General features: G+C 48.2%; 1 protein-coding gene across 1 annotated transcript in view; it reads right to left on the bottom strand.

The window, feature by feature from the left end:
- LOC121273201 (insulin-like growth factor-binding protein 5) overlaps nt 1-23622 on the bottom strand; it is a 633250-nt gene that overhangs the window by 390410 nt on the left and 219218 nt on the right. The window lies entirely within an intron of this gene.

The raw sequence follows: 23622 nt of genomic DNA, 5'->3' as shown, positions 1-23622 counted from the left end.
CTGAAAGATAAGTGGACACAGTGCTCAAAATGGGACTGAAACAGATCAGGACACAGTGAGCAAGGTGGGACTGAAACAGAACTGGACACAGTGCTCAAGGTGGGACTGAAAAAGATCAGGACACAGTGAGCAAGGTGGGACTGAAACAGAATTGGAGACAGTGCTCAAGGTGGGACTGAAACAAAACTGGACACAGTGCTCAAGGTGGGACTGAAACAAAACTGGACACAGTGCTCAAGGTGGGTTTGAAACAGATCTGGACACAGTGCTCAAGGTGGGACTGAAACAGAACGGGACAAAGTGCTCAAGGTGGGACTGAAACAAAACTGGACACAGTGCTCAAGATGGGACTGAAACGGAACTGGACACAGTGCTCAAGGTGGGACTGAAACTGAACTGGAAACACTGTTCAAGGGGGGAATGAATCAGAACTGAACACAGTGCTCAAGATGGGACTGAAACAGAAGTGCACACATTGTTCAAGGTGGGATTGAAACAGAATTGGACACAGAGCTCAAGGTGGTTCTGAAACAGAGCAGGACACAGTGCTCAACGTGGGACTGAAAGATAAGTGGACACAGTGCTCAAAATGGGACTGAAACAGATCAGGACACAGTGAGCAAGGTGGGACTGAAACAGAACTGGACACAGTGCTCAAGGTGGGACTGAAAAAGATCAGGACACAGTGAGCAAGGTGGGACTGAAACTGAACTGGACACAGTGCTCAAGGTGGGACTGAAACAAAACTGGACACAGTGCTCAAGGTGTGTTTGAAACAGATCCGGACACAGTGCTCAAGGTGGGACTGAAACAGAACTGGGCACAGTGTTCGAGGTGGGACTGAAACAGAACTGGACACAGTGCTCAATGAGGGACTGAAACAGAACTGGACACAGTGCACAAGCTGGGTCTGAAACAGAACTGGACACATTGTGCAAGGTGGGACTGAAACAGAATTGGACACAGTGTTCAAGGTGAGACTGAAAAATAACTGCACACCCTGTTCAAGCTGGGACTGAAACAGATTTGGACACAGTGCTCAAGGTGGTTCTGAAACAGAGCAGGACACAGTGTTCAAGGTGGGTCTGAAACAGAACTGGAAGCGGTGCTCAAGGTGGGACTGAAACACAACTGGACACTGTGCTCAAGGTGGGACAAAAACAAAACTGGGCACAGGTAACAAGGTAGGACTGAAACAGAACTGGACACAGTGCTCTAGGTGGGACTGAAGCAGAACTGGACACAGTGATCAAGGTGAGTTTGAAACAGAAATGAAAACAGTGCTCAAGGCGGGTCTGAAACAGAACTGGACACATTGTGCAACGTGGGACTGAAACAGAACTGGACACAGTGCTCTAGGAGGGACTGAAAAAGAACTGGACACTGAGTTCAAGGTCGGTCTGAAATAGAAATGGACACAGTGATCAAGGTGTGCATGAAACACAACTGGACACAGTTCTCAACGTGGGACTGAAACAAAACTGGACTCAGGTAACAAGGTAGGACTGAAACAGAACTGGACACATTGCTCAAGGTGGGACTGAAACAGAACAGGTCACAGTGCTCAAGGTGGGATTAAAACAGACTGGACACAGTGCTCAAGGTGGGACAGAAACAAAACTGGACACAGTGTTCAAGGTGGGTCTGAAACAGAACTGGACAAATTGTGCAGGGTGCGACTGAAACAGAAAAGGACACAGTGCTCTAGGTGGGACTGAAACAGAACTGGACAGAGTGCTAAAGGTGTGTCAGAAACAGAAGTGGACTCAGTGCTCAAGGTGGGACAGACACAAAACTGGGCACAGGTAACAAGGTAGGACTGAAAGAGAACTGGACACAGTGCTCAAGGTGGGACTGAAACAGAAATGGACACAGTGCTCAAGGTGGGATTGAAACAGAACTGGATACAGTGCTCAACGTGGGACTGAAACATAAGTGGACACAGTGCTCAAGGGTGGTCTGAAACACAACTGGACAAAGTGCTCAAGGTGGGACTGAAACAGATCAGGACACAGTGAGCAAGGTGGGACTGAAACAGAACTGGACACAGTGCTCAAGGTGAGACTGAAACAGAAATGGACAGAGTGCTCGAGGTGGGACAGAAACAGAACTTGGCGCAGTGCTCAATTTGGGACTGAAACAGAATTGGGCACAGTGCTCAAGGTGGGACTGAAACAGAACTGGACACAGTGTTCGAGGTGGGACTGAAACAGAACTGGACACAGTGCTCTAGGTGGGACTGAAACAGAACAGGACACAGTGCACAAGGTGGGTCTGAAACAGAACTGGACACATTGTGCAGGGACGGACTGAAACAGAATGGGACACAGTGTACAAGGTGAGACTGAAACAGAACTGCACACCTTGTTCAAGGTGGGACTGAAACAGAATTGGACACAGTGTTCAAGGTGGGTCTGAAACAGAACAGGACACAGTGCTCAGGGTGTGTAAGAAACAGAACTGGACACAGTGTTCAAGGTGCGTCTGAAACAGAACTGGACACAGTGCTCAAGGTGGGACTGAAACAAAACTGGACTCAGGTAACAAGGTAGGACTGAAACAGAACTGGACACATTGCTCAAGGTGGGACTGAAACAGAACAGGTCACAGTGCTCAAGGTGAGATTAAAACAGACTGGACACAGTGTTCAAGGTGGGTCTGAAACAGAACTGGACAAATTGTGCAGGGTGCGACTGAAACAGAAAAGGACACAGTGTTCAAGGTGAGTCTGAAACAGAACTGGGCCCAGTGTTCATGGTGGGACTAAAACAGAATTGGACACAGTGCTCTAGGTGGGACTGAAACAGAACTGGACAGAGTGCTAAAGGTGTGTCAGAAACAGAAGTGGACTCAGTGCTCAAGGTGGGACAGACACAAAACTGGGCACAGGTAACAAGGTAGGACTGAAAGAGAACTGGACACAGTGCTCAAGGTGGGACTGAAACAGAAATGGACACAGTGCTCAAGGTGGGACTGAAACAGAACTGGATACAGTGCTCAACGTGGGACTGAAACATAAGTGGACACAGTGCTCAAGGGTGGTCTGAAACACAACTGGACAAAGTGCTCAAGGTGGGACTGAAACAGATCAGGACACAGTGAGCAAGGTGGGACTGAAACAGAACTGGACACAGTGGTCAAGGTGAGACTGAAACAGAAATGGACAGAGTGCTCGAGGTGGGACAGAAACAGAACTTGGCGCAGTGCTCAATTTGGGACTGAAACAGAATTGGGCACAGTGCACAAGGTGGGACTGAAACAGAACTGGACACAGTGTTCGAGGTGGGACTGAAACAGAACTGGACACAGTGCTCTAGGTGGGACTGAAACAGAACAGGACACAGTGCACAAGGTGGGTCTGAAACAGAACTGGACACATTGTGCAGGGACGGACTGAAACAGAATGGGACACAGTGTACAAGGTGAGACTGAAACAGAACTGCACACCTTGTTCAAGGTGGGACTGAAACAGAATTGGACACAGTGTTCAAGGTGGGTCTGAAACAGAACAGGACACAGTGTTCAAGGTGGGTCTGAAACAGAACAGGACACAGTGTTCAAGGTGGGTCTAAAACAGAACTGGACAGGGTGCTCAAGGTGGGACTGAAACAGAACTGGACACTGTGCACTAGGTGGGTCTGGAACAGAACTGGACACAGTACAAAAACTGGCTCTGAAACAGAACTGGACACAGTTTTCAAGGTCGGATTGAAACAGAACGAACCACATCGCGCAATGTGGGAATGAAAAAGAACTGGACACAGTGCCAAAACTGGGTCTGAAACACAACTGGACACAGTACTCCAGGTGGGTCTGAAACAGAACTGGACACAGTGCTCCAGGTGGGTCTGAAACAGAACTGGACACAGTCATCAAGGTGGAACTGAAACAGAACTGGGTGCAGCGTTGAAGGTGGGACTGAAACAGAATTGGACACAGTGCTCAAGTTGGGACTGAAACAAAACTGGACACAGTGCTCAAGGTGGGACTGAAACAGAACTGGACACAGTGCTCAAGGTGGGACTGAAACTGAACTGGAAACAGTGTTCAAGGGGGGAATGAATCAGAATTGAACACAGTGCTCAAGATGGGACTGAAACAGAAGTGCACACATTGTTCAAGGTGGGACTGAAACAGAATTGGACACAGAGCTCAAGGTGGTTCTGAAACAGAGCAGGACACAGTGCTCAACGTGGGACTGAAACAGAACTGGACACAGTGCTCAAGGTGAGACTGAAACAGAAATGGACAGATTGCTCGAGGTGGGACCTAAACAGAACTGGACACAGTGCACAAGGTGGGACTGAAACAAAACTGGACACAGTGCTCAAGGTGGGTTTGAAACAGATCTGGACACAGTGCTCAAGGTGGGACTGAAACAGAACTGGACAAAGTGCTCAAGGTGGGACTGAAACAAAACTGGACACAGTGCTCAAGGTGGGTTTGAAACAGATCTGGACACAGTGCTCAAGGTGGGACTGAAACAGAACGGGGCACAGTGTTCGAGGTGGGACTGAAACAGAACTGGACACAGTGCTCAATGTGGGACTGAAACAGAACTGGACACAGTGATCAAGGTGGGACTGAAACAGAACTGGGCACAGTGTTCGAGGTGGGACTGAAACAGAACTGGACACATTGTGCAGGGTGGGACTGAAACAGAATTGGACACAGTGTTCAAGGTGAGACTGAAAAATAACTGCACACCTTGTTCAAGGTGGGACTGAAACAGACTTGGACACAGTGCTCAAGGTGGTTCTGAAACAGAGCTGGAGACAGTATTCAAGGTGGGTCTGAAACAGAACTTGAAACGGTGCTCAAGGTGGGACTGAAAAACAACTGGACACTGTGCTCAAGGTGGGACAAAAACAAAACTGGGCACAGGTAACAAGGTAGGACTGAAACACAACTGGACACAGTGCTCAATGTGGAACTGAAATAGAACTGAATAAAGTGCTCAAGATGGGACTGAAACAGAACTGGTCACAGTGGACATGGGGACTGAAACAGAAATGGACACACTGCTCAAGGTGGGATTGAAACAGACAGGACACAGTGTCCAGGTGGGACAGAAACTATCCTGGACACAGTGATCAAGGTGGGATTGAAACAGAACTGAAAGCAGTGCTAAAGGTGTGTCAGAAACACAACTGGACACAGTGTTCAAGGTGTGTCTGAAACAGAACAGGACACAGTGCTCAAGGTGGGACTGAAACTGAACTGGACACAGTGTTCATGGTGGGACTGAAACAGAACTGGACACAGTGCTCAAGGCGCGACTGAAACAGAACTGGACACAGTGCTCAAGGTGGGACTGAAACAGAACTGGACACAGTGCACAAGGTGGGACTGAAACCGAACTGGACAGAGTGCTAAAGGTGTGTTTGAAACAGAACAGGACAGAGTGCTCAAGGGGAGACTGAAAGAAAACTGGACACAGGGCTCAAGGTGGGAATGAAACAGAACAGGACACAGTGCACAAGGTGTGTCTGAAACAGAACTGGACACATTGTGCAGGGACGGACTGAAACAGAATTGGACACAGTGTACAAGGTGAGACTGAAACAGAACTGCACACCTTGTTCAAGGTGGGACTGAAACAGAATTGGACACAGTGCTCAAGATGGTTCTGAAACAGAGCAGGACACAATGTTCAAGGTGGGTCTGAAACTGAACAGGACACAGTGTTCAAGGTGGGTCTGAAACAGAACAGGACACAGTGTTCAAGGTGGGTCTAAAACAGAACTGGACAGGGTGCTCAAGGTGGGACTGAAAAAGAACTGGACACTGCACGAGGTGGGTCTGGAACAGAACTGGACACAGTGCAAAAACTGGCTCTGAAACAGAACTGGACACAGTTTTCAAGGTCGGATTGAAACAGAACGAAACACATCGCGCAATGTGGGAATGAAAAAGAACTGGACACAGTGCAAAAACTGGGTCTGAAACAGAACTGGACACAGTGCTCAAGGTGGGACTGAAACAGAACTGGACACAGTGCTCCAGGTGGGTCTGAAACAGAACTGGACACAGTCGTCAAGGTGGAATTGAAACAGAATTGGACACATTGTGCAAGGTGGAACTGAAACAGAACTGGGTGCAGCGTTGAAGGTGGGACTGAAACAGAATTGGACACAGTGCTCAAGGTGGGACTGAAACAAAACTGGACACAGTGCTCAAGGTGGGACTGAAACAGAACTGGACACAGTGCTCAAGGTGGGACTGAAACTGAACTGGAAACAGTGTTCAAGGGGGGAATGAATCAGAACTGAACACAGTGCTCAAGATGGGACTGAAACAGAACTGGACACAGTGTTCGAGGTGGGACTGAAACAGAACTGGACACAGTGCTCTAGGTGGGACTGAAACAGAACAGGACACAGTGCACAAGGTGGGTCTGAAACAGAACTGGACACATTGTGCAGGGACGGACTGAAACAGAATGGGACACAGTGTACAAGGTGAGACTGAAACAGAACTGCACACCTTGTTCAAGGTGGGACTGAAACAGAATTGGACACAGTGTTCAAGGTGGGTCTGAAACAGAACAGGACACAGTGTTCAAGGTGGGTCTGAAACAGAACAGGACACAGTGTTCAAGGTGGGTCTAAAACAGAACTGGACAGGGTGCTCAAGGTGGGACTGAAACAGAACTGGACACTGTGCACTAGGTGGGTCTGGAACAGAACTGGACACAGTACAAAAACTGGCTCTGAAACAGAACTGGACACAGTTTTCAAGGTCGGATTGAAACAGAATGAACCACATCGCGCAATGTGGGAATGAAAAAGAACTGGACACAGTGCCAAAACTGGGTCTGAAACACAACTGGACACAGTACTCCAGGTGGGTCTGAAACAGAACTGGACACAGTGCTCCAGGTGGGTCTGAAACAGAACTGGACACAGTCATCAAGGTGGAACTGAAACAGAACTGGGTGCAGCGTTGAAGGTGGGACTGAAACAGAATTGGACACAGTGCTCAAGGTGGGACTGAAACAAAACTGGACACAGTGCTCAAGGTGGGACTGAAACAGAACTGGACACAGTGCTCAAGGTGGGACTGAAACTGAACTGGAAACAGTGTTCAAGGGGGGAACGAATCAGAATTGAACACAGTGCTCAAGATGGGACTGAAACAGAAGTGCACACATTGTTCAAGGTGGGACTGAAACAGAATTGGACACAGAGCTCAAGGTGGTTCTGAAACAGAGCAGGACACAGTGCTCAACGTGGGACTGAAACAGAACTGGACACAGTGCTCAAGGTGAGACTGAAACAGAAATGGACAGATTGCTCGAGGTGGGACCTAAACAGAACTGGACACAGTGCACAAGGTGGGACTGAAACAAAACTGGACACAGTGCTCAAGGTGGGTTTGAAACAGATCTGGACACAGTGCTCAAGGTGGGACTGAAACAGAACTGGACAAAGTGCTCAAGGTGGGACTGAAACAAAACTGGACACAGTGCTCAAGGTGGGTTTGAAACAGATCTGGACACAGTGCTCAAGGTGGGACTGAAACAGAACTGGGCACAGTGTTCGAGGTGGGACTGAAACAGAACTGGACACAGTGCTCAATGTGGGACTGAAACAGAACTGGACACAGTGATCAAGGTGGGACTGAAACAGAACTGGGCACAGTGTTCGAGGTGGGACTGAAACAGAACTGGACACATTGTGCAGGGTGGGACTGAAACAGAATTGGACACAGTGTTCAAGGTGAGACTGAAAAATAACTGCACACCTTGTTCAAGGTGGGACTGAAACAGACTTGGACACAGTGCTCAAGGTGGTTCTGAAACAGAGCTGGAGACAGTATTCAAGGTGGGTCTGAAACAGAACTTGAAACGGTGCTCAAGGTGGGACTGAAAAACAACTGGACACTGTGCTCAAGGTGGGACAAAAACAAAACTGGGCACAGGTAACAAGGTAGGACTGAAACACAACTGGACACAGTGCTCAATGTGGAACTGAAATAGAACTGAATAAAGTGCTCAAGATGGGACTGAAACAGAACTGGTCACAGTGGACATGGGGACTGAAACAGAAATGGACACACTGCTCAAGGTGGGATTGAAACAGACAGGACACAGTGTCCAGGTGGGACAGAAACTATCCTGGACACAGTGATCAAGGTGGGATTGAAACAGAACTGAAAGCAGTGCTAAAGGTGTGTCAGAAACACAACTGGACACAGTGTTCAAGGTGTGTCTGAAACAGAACAGGACACAGTGCTCAAGGTGGGACTGAAACTGAACTGGACACAGTGTTCATGGTGGGACTGAAACAGAACTGGACACAGTGCTCAAGGCGCGACTGAAACAGAACTGGACACAGTGCTCAAGGTGGGACTGAAACAGAACTGGACACAGTGCACAAGGTGGGACTGAAACCGAACTGGACAGAGTGCTAAAGGTGTGTTTGAAACAGAACAGGACAGAGTGCTCAAGGTGAGACTGAAAGAAAACTGGACACAGGGCTCAAGGTGGGATTGAAACAGAACTGGACACAGTGCACAAGGTGGGACTGAAACAAAACTGGACACAGTGCTCAAGGTGGGTTTGAAACAGATCTGGACACAGTGCTCAAGGTGGGACTGAAACAGCACTGGACAAAGTGCTCAAGGTGGGACTGAAACAAAACTGGACACAGTGCTCAAGGTGGGTTTGAAACAGATCTGGACACAGTGCTCAAGGTGGGACTGAAACAGAACTGGGCACAGTGTTCGAGGTGGGACTGAAACAGAACTGGACACAGTGCTCAATGTGGGACTGAAACAGAACTGGACACAGTGATCAAGGTGGGACTGAAACAGAACTGGGCACAGTGTTCGAGGTGGGACTGAAACAGAACTGGACACATTGTGCAGGGTGGGACTGAAACAGAATTGGACACAGTGTTCAAGGTGAGACTGAAAAATAACTGCACACCTTGTTCAAGGTGGGACTGAAACAGACTTGGACACAGTGTTCAAGGTGGTTCTGAAACAGAGCTGGAGACAGTATTCAAGGTGGGTCTGAAACAGAACTTGAAACGGTGCTCAAGGTGGGACTGAAAAACAACTGGACACTGTGCTCAAGGTGGGACAAAAACAAAACTGGGCACAGGTAACAAGGTAGGACTGAAACACAACTGGACACAGTGCTCAATGTGGAACTGAAATAGAACTGAATAAAGTGCTCAAGATGGGACTGAAACAGAACTGGTCACAGTGGACATGGGGACTGAAACAGAAATGGACACACTGCTCAAGGTGGGATTGAAACAGACAGGACACAGTGTCCAGGTGGGACAGAAACTATCCTGGACACAGTGATCAAGGTGGGATTGAAACAGAACTGAAAGCAGTGCTAAAGGTGTGTCAGAAACACAACTGGACACAGTGTTCAAGGTGTGTCTGAAACAGAACAGGACACAGTGCTCAAGGTGGGACTGAAACTGAACTGGACACAGTGTTCATGGTGGGACTGAAACAGAACTGGACACAGTGCTCAAGGCGCGACTGAAACAGAACTGGACACAGTGCTCAAGGTGGGACTGAAACAGAACTGGACACAGTGCACAAGGTGGGACTGAAACCGAACTGGACAGAGTGCTAAAGGTGTGTTTGAAACAGAACAGGACAGAGTGCTCAAGGTGAGACTGAAAGAAAACTGGACACAGGGCTCAAGGTGGGATTGAAACAGAACTGGACACAGTGCTCAAGGTGGGAATGAAACAGAACAGGACACAGTGCACAAGGTGTGTCTGAAACAGAACTGGACACATTGTGCAGGGACGGACTGAAACAGAATTGGACACAGTGTACAAGGTGAGACTGAAACAGAACTGCACACCTTGTTCAAGGTGGGACTGAAACAGAATTGGACACAGTGCTCAAGATGGTTCTGAAACAGAGCAGGACACAATGTTCAAGGTGGGTCTGAAACTGAACAGGACACAGTGTTCAAGGTGGGTCTGAAACAGAACAGGACACAGTGTTCAAGGTGGGTCTAAAACAGAACTGGACAGGGTGCTCAAGGTGGGACTGAAAAAGAACTGGACACTGCACGAGGTGGGTCTGGAACAGAACTGGACACAGTGCAAAAACTGGCTCTGAAACAGAACTGGACACAGTTTTCAAGGTCGGATTGAAACAGAACGAAACACATCGCGCAATGTGGGAATGAAAAAGAACTGGACACAGTGCAAAAACTGGGTCTGAAACAGAACTGGACACAGTGCTCAAGGTGGGACTGAAACAGAACTGGACACAGTGCTCCAGGTGGGTCTGAAACAGAACTGGACACAGTCGTCAAGGTGGAATTGAAACAGAATTGGACACATTGTGCAAGGTGGAACTGAAACAGAACTGGGTGCAGCGTTGAAGGTGGGACTGAAACAGAATTGGACACAGTGCTCAAGGTGGGACTGAAACAAAACTGGACACAGTGCTCAAGGTGGGACTGAAACAGAACTGGACACAGTGCTCAAGGTGGGACTGAAACTGAACTGGAAACAGTGATCAAGGGGGGAATGAATCAGAACTGAACACAGTGCTCAAGATGGGACTGAAACAGAAGTGCACACATTGTTCAAGGTGGGATTGAAACAGAATTGGACACAGAGTTCAAGGTGGTTCTGAAACAGAGCAGGACACAGTGCTCAACGTGGGACTGAAAGATAAGTGGACACAGTGCTCAAGATGGGACTGAAACAGAACTGGACACAGTGCAGAAGGTGGGACTGAAACAGAACTGGACACAGTGCTCAATGTGGCTCTAAAACAGAAATGGAGACATTGCTCAAGGTGGGACTGAAACAGAACTGCACACAGTGCTCAAGGTGGGTCTGAAACAGAGCAGGACAGAGTGCTATAGGTACGTCAGAAACAGAACTGGACACAGTGTTCAAGGTGAATCTGAAACAGAATTGGACACAGTGCTCAATGTGGGACTGAAACAGAACTGGACACAGTGCTCAAGGTGCGACAGAAACAAAACTGGGCACAGGTAACAAGGTAGGACTGAAACAGAACTGGACACAGTGCTCAAGGTGGGACAGAAATAGAACTGGACACAGTGCTCAAGGTGGGATTGATACAGACAGGACACAGTGCTCCAGGTGGGACAGAAACAGGACTGGACACAGTGATCAAGGTGGGATTGAAACTGAACTGAAAGCAGTGTTCAAGGTGCGTCTGAAACAGAACTGGAGACAGTGTTCAAGGTGAGTCTGAAACAGAACTGGACACATTGAGCAACGTGGGACTGAAACAGAACTGGACACAGTGTTCAAGGCGAGTTAGAAACAGAACTTGACACAGTGCTGAAGCAGGGACTGAAAAAGTACTGGACACTGAGGTCAAGGTCGGTCTGAAACAGAAATGGACACAGTGATCAAGGTGGGTATGAAACACAACTGGACAGTGCTCAACGTGGGACTGAAACAGAAATGGACAGAGTGCTCAAGGTGTGTCAGAAACAGAACTGGACACAGTGTTCAAGGTGCGTCTGAAACAGAACTGGACACAGTGCTCAAGGTGGGACTGAAACAAAACTGGACACAGTGTTCATGGTGGGACTGAAACAGAACTGGACACAGTGCTCAAGGTGCGACTGAAAAGAACTGGACAAAGTGCTCAAGGTGGGACTGAAACAGAACTGGACACAGTGCACAAGGTGGGACTGAAACCGAACTGGACAGAGTGCTAAAGGAGTGTCTGAAACAGAACAGGACAGAGTGCTCAAGGTGAGACTGAAACAAAACTGGACACAGGGCTCAAGGTGGGATTGAAACAGAACTGAACACAGTGCTCAAGATGGGACTGAAACAGAAGTGCAAACATTGTTCAAGGTGGGATTGAAACAGAATTGGACACAGAGCTCAAGGTGGTTCTGAAACAGAGCAGGACACAGTGCTCAACGTGGGACTGAAAGATAAGTGGACACAGTGCTCAAGATGGGACTGAAACAGAACTGGACACAGTGCAGAAGGTGGGACTGAAACAGAACTGCACACAGTGCTCAAGGTGGGTCTGAAACAGAACTGGACAGAGTGCTATAGGTACGTCAGAAACAGAACTGGACACAGTGTTCAAGGTGAATCTGAAACAGAATTGGACACAGTGCTCAATGTGGGACTGAAACAGAACTGGACACAGTGCTCAAGGTGCGACAGAAACAAAACTGGGCACAGGTAACAAGGTAGGACTGAAACAGAACTGGACACAGTGCTCAAGGTGGGACAGAAATAGAACTGGACACAGTGCTCAAGGTGGGATTGATACAGACAGGACACAGTGCTCCAGGTGGGACAGAAACAGGACTGGACACAGTGATCAAGGTGGGATTGAAACTGAACTGAAAGCAGTGTTCAAGGTGCGTCTGAAACAGAACTGGAGACAGTGTTCAAGGTGAGTCTGAAACAGAACTGGACACATTGAGCAACGTGGGACTGAAACAGAACTGGACACAGTGTTCAAGGCGAGTTAGAAACAGAACTTGACACAGTGCTGAAGCAGGGACTGAAAAAGTACTGGACACTGAGTTCAAGGTCGGTCTGAAACAGAAATGGACACAGTGATCAAGGTGGGTATGAAACACAACTGGACAGTGCTCAACGTGGGACTGAAACAGAAATGGACAGAGTGCTCAAGGTGTGTCAGAAACAGAACTGGACACAGTGTTCAAGGTGCGTCTGAAACAGAACTGGACACAGTGCTCAAGGTGGGACTGAAACAAAACTGGACTCAGGTAACAAGGTAGGACTGAAACTGAACTGGACACATTGCTCAAGGTGGGACTGAAACAGAACTGGTCACAGTGCTCAAGGTGGGATTAAAACAGACTGGACACAGTGCTCAAGGTGGGACTGAAACAAAACAGGACACATTGTTCAAGGTAGGTCTGAAACAGAACTGGACAAATTGTGCAGGGTGCGACTGAAACAGAAAAGGACACAATGTTCAAGGTGATTCTGAAACAGAACTAGGCACAGTGTTCATGGTGGGACTAAAACAGAATTGGACACAGTGCTCTAGGTGGGACTGAAACAGAACTGGACAGAGAGATAAAGGTGTGTCAGAAACAGACTGGACGCATTGCTCAAGGTGGGACAGAAACAAAACTGGGCACATGTAACAAGGTAGGACTGAAAGAGAACTGGACACAGTGCTCAAGGTGGGACTGAAACAGAAATGGACTCAATGCTCAAGATGGGTTTGAAACAGAGGGGACACAGTCCTCAAGATGGGACTGAAACAGAAATGGACACAGTGCTCAAGATGGGACTGAAACAGAAGTGGACACAGTCCTCAAGGTGGGACTGAAACAGAACTGGACACAGTGCTCTAGGTGGGACTGAAACAGAACTGGACAGAGAGATAAAGCTGTGTCAGAAACAGACTGGACGCATTGCTCAAGGTGGGACAGAAACAAAACTGGGCACATGTAACAAGGTAGGACTGAAAGAGAACTGGACACAGTGCTCAAGGTGGGACTGAAACAGAAATGGACTCAATGCTCAAGATGGGTTTGAAACAGAAGGGGACACAGTCCTCAAGGTGGGACTGAAACAGAACTGGACACAGTGCTCAAAGTGGGTTTGAAACAGAACTGGAGACAGAGCACAAGGTGGGACTGAAACAGAACTGGACACACTGCTCCAGGTAGGATTGAAACAGAACTGAACGCAGTGCGCAAGGTGGGATTGAAACAGAACTGGGCAGAATACTCAAGGTCGGATTGAAACAGAACTGGGCACAGTGCTCAAGGTCGGACTGAAACAGAACTGGACACTGTGCTCAAGGTGGGACTGAAACAGAACTGCACACATTGTTCAAGGTGGGACTTAAACAGAATTTGACACAGATCTCAAGGTGGTTCTGAAACAGTGCAGGACACAGTGCTCAAAATGGGACTGAAACAGATCAGGACACAGTGAGCAAGGTGGGACTGAAACAGAACTGGACGCAGTGCTCAAGGTGGGACTGAAAAAGATCAGGACACAGTGAGCAAGGTGGGACTGAAACTGAACTGGACACAGTGCTCAAGGTGGGACTGAAACAAAACTGGACACAGTGCTCAAGGTGGGTTTGAAACAGATCCGGAAACAGTGCTCAAGGTGGGACTGATACAGAACTGGGCACAGTGTTCGAGGAGGGACTGAAACAGACCTGGACACAGTGCTCAATGAGGGTCTGAAAAATAACTGCACACCTTGTTCAAGGTGGGACTGAAACAGATTTGGACACAGTGCTCAAGGTGGTTCTGAAACAGAGCAGGACACAGGGTTCAAGGTGCGTCTGAAACAGAACAGGACACAGTGCTCAAGGTGGGACTGAAACTGAACTGGACACAGTGTTCATGGTGGGACTGAAACAGAACTGGACACAGTGCTCAAGGTGCGACTGAAAAGAACTGGACAAAGTGCTCAAGGTGGGACTGAAAGAGAACTGGACACAGTGCACAAGGTGGGACTGAAACCGAACTGGACAGAGTGCTAAAGGAGTGTCTGAAACAGAACAGGACAGAGTGCTCAAGGTGAGACTGAAACAAAACTGGACACAGGGCTCAAGGTGGGATTGAAACAGAACTGAACACAGTGCTCAAGATGGGACTGAAACAGAAGTGCAAACATTGTTCAAGGTGGGATTGAAACAGAATTGGACACAGAGCTCAAGGTGGTTCTGAAACAGAGCAGGACACAGTGCTCAACGTGGGACTGAAAGATAAGTGGACACAGTGCTCAAGATGGGACTGAAACAGAACTGGACACAGTGCAGAAGGTGGGACTGAAACAGAACTGGACACTGCTCAATGTGGCTCTAAAACAGAAATGGAGACATTGCTCAAGGTGGGACTGAAACAGAACTGCACACAGTGCTCAAGGTGGGTCTGAAACAGAACTGGACAGAGTGCTATAGGTATGTCAGAAACAGAACTGGACACAGTGTTCAAGGTGCGTCTGAAACAGAACTGGACACAGTGCTCAATGTGGGACTGAAACAGAACTGGACACAGTGCTCAAGGTGGGACAGGACCAAAACTGGGCACAGGTAACAAGGTAGGACTGAAACAGAACTGGACACAGTGCTCAAGGTGGGACTGAAACAGAACTGGACACAGTGCTCAAGGTGGGATTGATACAGACAGGACACAGTGCTCCAGGTGGGACAGAAACAGGACTGGACACAGTGATCAAGGTGGGATTGAAACTGAACTGAAAGCAGTGTTCAAGGTGCGTCTGAAACAGAACTGGAGACAGTGTTCAAGGTGAGTCTGAAACAGAACTGGACACATTGTGCAACGTGGGACTGAAACAGAACTGGACACAGTGTTCAAGGCGAGTTAGAAACAGAACTTGACACAGTGCTGAAGCAGGGACTGAAAAAGTACTGGACACTGAGTTCAAGGTCGGTCTGAAACAGAAATGGACACAGTGATCAAGGTGGGTATGAAACACAACTGGACACAGTGCTCAACGTGGGACTGAAACAGAAATGGACAGAGTGCTCAAGGTGTGTCAGAAACAGAACTGGACACAGTGTTCAAGGTGCGTCTGAAACAGAACTGGACACAGTGCTCAAGGTGGGACTGAAACAAAACTGGACTCAGGTAACAAGGTAGGACTGAAACAGAACTGGACACATTGCTCAAGGTGGGACTGAAACAGAACTGGACACATTGTGCAGGGTGGGACTGAAACAGAATTGGAAAAAATGTGTTCAAGGTGAGACTGAAAAATAACTGCACACTTTGTTCAAGGTGGGACTGAAACAGATTTGGACACAGTGCTCAAGGTCGTTCTGAAACAGAGCAGGACACAGTGTTCAAGGTGGGTCTGAAACAGAACTGGAAGCGGTCCTCAAGGTGGGACTGAAACACAACTGGACACTGTGCTCAAGGTGGGACAAAAACAAAACTGGACACAGGTAACAAGGTAGGACTGAAACAGAACTGGACACAGTGCTCTAGGTGGGACTGAAACAGAACTGGACACAGTGATCAAGGTGGGATTGAAACAGAAATGAAAGCAGTGCTCAAGGTGGGTCTGAAACAGAACTGGACACATTGTGCAACGTGGGACTGAAACAGAACTGGACACAGTGCTCTAGGAGGGACTGAAAAAGAACTGGACACTGAGTTCAAGGTCGGTCTGAAACAGAAATGGACACAGTGCTCAAGGTGTGTATGAAACACAACTGGACACAGTTCTCAACGTGGGACTGAAACAAAACTGCACAGAGTGCTCAAGGTGTTCTAAGAAACAGAACTGGACACAGTGTTCAAGGTGCGTCTGAAACAGAACTGGACACAGTGCTCAAGGTGGGACTGAAACAAAACTGGACTCAGGAAACAAGGTAGGACTGAAACAGAACTGGACACATTGCTCAAGGTGGGACTGAAACAGAACAGGTCACAGTGCTCAAGGTGGGATTAAAACAGACTGGACACAGTGCTCAAGGTGGGACAGAAACAAAACTGGACACAGTGTTCAAGGTGGGTCTGAAACAGAACTGGACAAATTGTGCAGGGTGCGACTGAAACAGAAAAGGACACAGTGTTCAAGGTGAGTCTGAAACAGAACTGGGCCCAGTGTTCATGGTGAGACTAAAACAGAATTGGACACAGTGCTCAAGATGGGACTGAAACAGGAGTAGTCACAGTACTCAAGGTGGGACTGAAACAGAACTGGATACAGTGCTCAACGTGGGACTGAAACATAAGTGGACACAGTGCTCAAGGGTGGTCTGAAACACAACTGGACAAAGTGCTCAAGGTGGGACTGAAACAGATCAGGACACAGTGAGCAAGCTGGGACTGAAACAGAATTGGACACAGTGCACAAGGTGAGACTGAAAAAGAAATGGACAGAGTGCTCAAGGTGGGACTGAAAGTAAACTGGACACAGGGCTCAAGGTGGGATTGAAACAGAACTGAACACAGTGCTCAAGATGGGACTGAAACAGAAGTGCAAACATTGTTCAAGGTGGGATTGAAACAGAATTGGACACAGAGCTCAAGGTGGTTCTGAAACAGAGCAGGACACAGTGCTCAACGTGGGACTGAAAGATAAGTGGACACAGTGCTCAAGATGGGACTGAAACAGAACTGGACACAGTGCAGAAGGTGGGACTGAAACAGAACTGGACACAGTGCTCAATGTGGCTCTGAAACAGAAATGGAGACATTGCTCAAGGTGGGACTGAAACAGAACTGCACACAGTGCTCAAGGTGGGTCTGAAACAGAACTGGACAGAGTGCTATAGGTATGTCAGAAACAGAACTGGACACAGTGTTCAAGGTGCGTCTGAAACAGAACTGGACACAGTGCTCAATGTGGGACTGAAACAGAACTGGACACAGTGCTCAAGGTGGGACAGAAACAAAACTGGGCACAAGTAACAAGGTAGGACTGAAACAGAACTGGACACAGTGCTCAAGGTGGGACTGAAACAGAACTGGACACAGTGCTCAAGGTGGGATTGATACAGACAGGACACAGTGCTCCAGGTGGGACAGAAACAGGACTGGACACAGTGATCAAGGTGGGATTGAAACTGAACTGAAAGCAGTGTTCAAGGTGCGTCTGAAACAGAACTGGAGACAGTGTTCAAGGTGAGTCTGAAACAGAACTGGACACAGTGTTCAAGGCGAGTTAGAAACAGAACTTGACACAGTGCTGAAGCAGGGACTGAAAAAGTACTAGACACTGAGTTCAAGGTCGGTCTGAAACAGAAATGGACACAGTGATCAAGGTGGGTATGAAACACAACTGGACACAGTGCTCAACGTGGGACTGAAACAGAAATGGACAGAGTGCTCAAGGTGTGTCAGAAACAGAACTGGACACAGTGTTCAAGGTGCGTCTGAAACAGAACTGGACACAGTGCTCAAGGTGGGACTGAAACAAAACTGGACTCAGGTAACAAGGTAGGACTGAAACAGAACTGGACACATTGCTCAAGGTGGGTTTGAAACAGATCTGGACACAGTGCTCAAGGTGCGACTGAAACAAAATTAGACACCGTGTTCAAGGTCGGATGGAAACAAAACTGGGCGCAGTGCACAATTTGGGACTGAAACAGAATTGGGGACAGTGCTCGAGGTGGGACTGAAACAGAACTGGACACAGTGTTCGAGGTGGGACTGAAACAGAACTGGACACAGTGCTCAATGTGGGACTGAAACAGAACTTAACACAGTACACAAGGTGGGTCTGAAACAGAACTGGACACATTTTGCAGGGACGGACTGAAACAGAACAGGACACAGTGTTCAAGGTGGGTCTGAAACAGAACAGGACACAGTGTTCAAGGTGGGTCTAAAACAGAACTGGACAGGGTGCTCAAGGTGGGACTGAAACAGAACTGGACACTGTGCACTAGGTGGGTCTGGAACAGAACTGGACACAGTGCAAAAACTGGCTCTGAAACAGAACTGGACACAGTTTTCAAGGTCGGATTGAAACAGAACGAAACACATCGCGCAATGTGGGAATGAAAAAGAACTGGACACAGTGCAAAAACTGGGTCTGAAACAGAACTGGACACAGTGCTCAAGGTGGGACTGAAACTGAAATGGACACTGTTCATGGTGGGACAGAAACAGAACTGGACAGAGTGCTAAAGGTGTATCTGAAACAGAACAGGACAGAGTGCTCAAGTGAGACTGAAACAAAACTGGACACAGGGCTCAAGGTGGGATTGAAACAGAACTGGACACAGTGCTCAAGGTGGGAATGAAACAGAAATGAAGACAGTGCTCAAGGTGGGACTGAAACAGAAATGGACACAGGGCCCAAGGATTGTCTGAAACACAACTGGACCAGTGCTCAAGGTGGGACTGAATCAGAACTGGACACCGTGCTCAAGGTGTGACTGAAACAGAACTGGACACCGTGCTCAAGGTGGGAATGAAGCAGAACAGGACACAGTGAGCAAGGTGGTACTGAAACAGAACTGCACATATTGTTCAAGGTGGTGCTGAAACAGAGTTGGACACAATGCTCAAGGTGGTTCTGAAACAGAGCAGGACACAGTGCTTAAGGTGGGTCTGAAACAGAGGTGGACACAGTGCTCAAGGTGGGCCTGAAACACAACTGGACACGGTGCTAAAGGTGGGAATGAAACAGAACAGGAACCAGTGAGCAAATAGGGTCTGAAACAGAACTGCACACCGTGCTCCTGGTGAGATTGAAACAAAACTGAACGCAGTGCTCAAGGTGGGATTCAAACAGAACTGGGCACAGTGCTCAAGGTGGGGCTGAAACAGAACTGGATACAGTGCACAAGGTGGGACTGAAACAGAACTGGACACAGTGCTCAAGGTGGGTTTGAAACAGAAATGAAGACAGTGCTCAAGGTGTGACTGAAACAGAACTGGACCAGTGCTCAAGGTGGGACTGAAACAGAACTGGACACCGTGCTCAAGGTGTGACTGAAAAAGAACTGGACTCAGTCCTCAAAGTGTGACAGAAACAAAACTGGGCACAGGTAACAAGGTAGGACTGAAACAGAACTGGACAGATTGCTCAATGTGGAACTGAAATAGAACTGAATAAAGTGCTCAAGATGGGACTGAAACAGAACTGGTCACAGTGGACATGGGGACTGAAACAGAAATGGACACACTGCTCAAGGTGGGATTGAAACAGACAGGAAAAAGTGTCCAGGTGGGACAGAAACTATCCTGGACACAGTGATCAAGGTGGGATTGAAACAGAATTGAAAGCAGTGCTAAAGGTGTGTCAGAAACACAACTGGACACAGTGTTCAAGGTGCGTCTGAAACAGAACAGGACACAGTGCTCAAGGTGGGACTGAAACTGAACTGGACACAGTGTTCATGGTGGGACTGAAACAGAACTGGACACAGTGCTCAAGGTGCGACTGAAACAGAACTGGACACAGTGCTCAAGGTGGGACTGAAACAGAACTGGACACAGTGCACAAGGTGGGACTGAAACCGAACTGGACAGAGTGCTAAAGGTGTGTCTGAAACAGAACTGGACACAGTGCTCAAGGTGGGAATGAAACAGAACAGGACACAGTGAGCAAGGTGTGACTGAAACGGAACTGGAGACAGTGCTCAAGGTGGGACTGAAACAGAACTGGACACAATGCACAAGGTGGGACTGAAACAGAACTGGACACAGTGTTCAAGGTGGGACTGAAACAGAACTGGACACAGCGCTCCTGGTGGGATTGAAACAAAACTGAACGCAGTGCTCAAGGTGGGATTCAAACAGAACTGGGCACAGTGCTCAAGGTGGAACTGAAACAGAACTGGACACAGTGCTCAAGGTGGGACTGAAACTGAACTGGACACAGTGTTCATGGTGGGACTGAAACCGAACTGGACAGAGTGCTAAAGGTGTGTCTGAAACAGAACAGGACAGAGTGCTCAAGGTGAGACTGAAACAAAACTGGACACAGGGCTCAAGGTGGGATTGAAACAGAACTGGACACAGTGCTCAAGGTGGGAATGAAACAGAACAGGACACCGTGAGCAAGGTGTGACTGAAACAGAACTGGAGACAGTGTTCAAGGTGGTACTGAAACAGAACTGCACATATTGTTCAAGGTGGTGCTGAAACAGAATTGGACACAATGCTCAAGGTGGTTCTGAAACAGAGCAGGACACAGTGCTCAAGGTGGGTCTGAAACAGAGGTGGACACAGTGCTCAAGGTGGGCCTGAAACACAACCGGACACAGTGCTAAAGGTGGGAATTAAACAGAACAGGAACCAGTGAGCAAATAGGGTCTGAAACAGAACTGCACACCGTGCTCCTGGTGCGATTGAAACAAAACTGAACACAGTGCTCAAGGTGGGATTCAAACAGAACTGGGCACAGTGCTCAAGGTGGGGCTGAAACAGAACTGGATACAGTGCACAAGGTGGGACTGAAACAGAACTGGACACAGTGCTCAAGGTGGGTCTGAAACAGAAATGAAGACAGTGCTCAAGGTGGGACTGAAACAGAAATGGACACAGAGCCCAAGGGTTGTCTGAAACACAACTGGACCAGTGCTCAAGGTGTGACTGAAACAGAACTGGACACCGTGCTCAAGGTGTGACTGAAACAGAACTGGACACAGCGCTCAAGGTGGGACTGAAACTGAACTGGACACAGTGTTCATGGTGGGACAGAAACAGAACTGGACAGAGTGCTAAAGGTGTATCTGAAACAGAACAGGACAGAGTGCTCAAGGTGAGACTGAAACAAAACTGGACACAGGGCTCAAGGTGGGATTGAAACAGAACTGGACACAGTGCTCAAGGTGGGAATGAAACAGAACTGCACATATTGTTCAAGGTGGTGCTGAAGCAGAATTGGACACAATGCTCAAGGTGGTTCTGAAACAGAGCAGGACACAGTGCTCAAGGTGGGTCTGAAACAGAGGTGGACACAGTGCTCAAGGTGGGCCTGAAACACAACTGGACACAGTGCTAAAGGTGGGAATGAAACAGAACAGGAACCAGTGAGCAAATAGGGTCTGAAACAGAACTGCACACCGTGCTCCTGGTGAGATTGAAACAAAACTGAACGCAGTGCTCAAGGTGGTATTCAAACAGAACTGGGCACAGTGCTCAAGGTGGGGCTGAAACAGAACTGGATACAGTGCACAAGGTGGGACTGAAACAGAACTGGACACAGTGCTCAAGGTGGGTTTGAAACATAAATGAAGACAGTGCTCAAGGTGGGACTGAAACAGAAATGGACACAGGGCCCAAGGTGTGACTGAAACAGAACTGGACACCGTGCTCAAGGTGTGACTGAAACAGAACTGGACTCAGTCCTCAAAGTGTGACAGAAACAAAACTGGGCACAGGTAACAAGGTAGGACTGAAACAGAACTGGACAGATTGCTCAATGTGGAACTGAAATAGAACTGAATAAAGTGCTCAAGATGGGACTGAAACAGAACTGGTCACAGTGGACATGGGGACTGAAACAGAAATGGACACACTGCTCATGGTGGGATTGAAACAGACAGGACACAGTGTCCAGGTGGGACAGAAACTATCCTGGACACAGTGATCAAAGTGGGATTGAAACAGAATTGAAAGCAGTGCTAAAGGTGTGTCAGAAACACAACTGGACACAGTGTTCAAGGTGCGTCTGAAACAGAACAGGACACAGTGCTCAAGGTGTGACAGAAACAGAACTGGACACAGTGCTCAAGGTGGGACTGAAATAGAACTGGACACAGTGCACAAGGTGCGACTGAAACTGAACTGGACACAGTGCTCAAGGTGGGACTGAAACAGAACTGGACACAGTGCTCAAGGTGGGACTGAAACTGAACTGGACACAGTGCTCAAGGTGGGACTGAAACAGAACTGGACACAGTGCTCAAGGTGGGACTGAAACAGAACTGGACACAGTGTTCATGGTGGGACTGAAACCGAACTGGACAGAGTGCTAAAGGTGTGTCTGAAACAGAACAGGACAGATTTCTCAAGGTGAGACTGAAACAAAACTGGACACAGGGCTCAAGGTGGGATTGAAACAGAACTGGACACAGTGCTCAAGGTGGGAATGAAACAGAACAGGACACCGTGAGCAAGTTGTGACTGAAACAGAACTGGAGACAGTGTTCAAGGTGGTACTGAAAAAGAACTGCACATATTGTTCAAGGTGGTGCTGAAACAGAATTGGACACAATGCTCAAGGTGGTTCTGAAACAGAGCAGGACACAGTGCTCAAGGTGGGTCTGAAACAGAGGTGGACACAGTGCTCAAGGTGGGCCTGAAACACAACCGGACACAGTGCTAAAGGTGGGAATTAAACAGAACAGGAACCAGTGAGCAAATAGGGTCTGAAACAGAACTGCACACCGTGCTCCTGGTGCGATTGAAACAAAACTGAACACAGTGCTCAAGGTGGGATTCAAACAGAACTGGGCACAGTGCTCAAAGTGGGGCTGAAACAGAACTGGACACAGGGCTCAAGGTGGGGCTGAAACAGAACTGGATACAGTGCACAAGGTGGGGCTGAAACAGAACTGGATACAGTGCACAAGGTGGGGCTGAAACAGAACTGGATACAGTGCACAAGGTGGGGCTGAAACAGAACTGGACCAGTGCTCAAGGTGTGACTGAAACAGAACTGGACACAGTGCTCAAGGTGGGACTGAAACAGAACTGGACACAGTGCTCAAGGTGGGACTGAAACTGAACTGGACACAGTGTTCATGGTGGGACTGAAACAGAACTGGACAGAGTGCTAAAGGTGTGTCTGAAACAGAACAGGACAGAGTGCTCAAGGTGAGACTGAAACAAAACTGGACACAGTGCTCAAGGTGGGAATGAAACAGAACTGGACACAGTGCTCAAGGTGGGGCTGAAACAGAACTGGATACAGTGCACAAGGTGGGACTGAAACAGAACTGGACACAGTGCTCAAGGTGGGTTTGAAACAGAAATGAAGACAGTGCTCAAGGTGGGACAGAAACAGAAATGGACACAGGGCCCAAGGGTTGTCTTAAACACAACTGGACCAGTGCTCAAGATGGGACTGAAACAGAACTGGACACAGTGCTAAGGTGTGACTGAAACAGAACTGGACTCAGTCCTCAAAGTGTGACAGAAACAAAACTGGGCACAGGTAACAAGGTAGGACTGAAACAGAA

Source organism: Carcharodon carcharias, chromosome X (genome assembly GCF_017639515.1).
Source record: "Carcharodon carcharias isolate sCarCar2 chromosome X, sCarCar2.pri, whole genome shotgun sequence".
In the NCBI taxonomy this organism is placed as follows: Eukaryota; Metazoa; Chordata; class Chondrichthyes; order Lamniformes; family Lamnidae; genus Carcharodon; species Carcharodon carcharias.
This window is presented reverse-complemented; position numbering and strand designations above follow the sequence as displayed.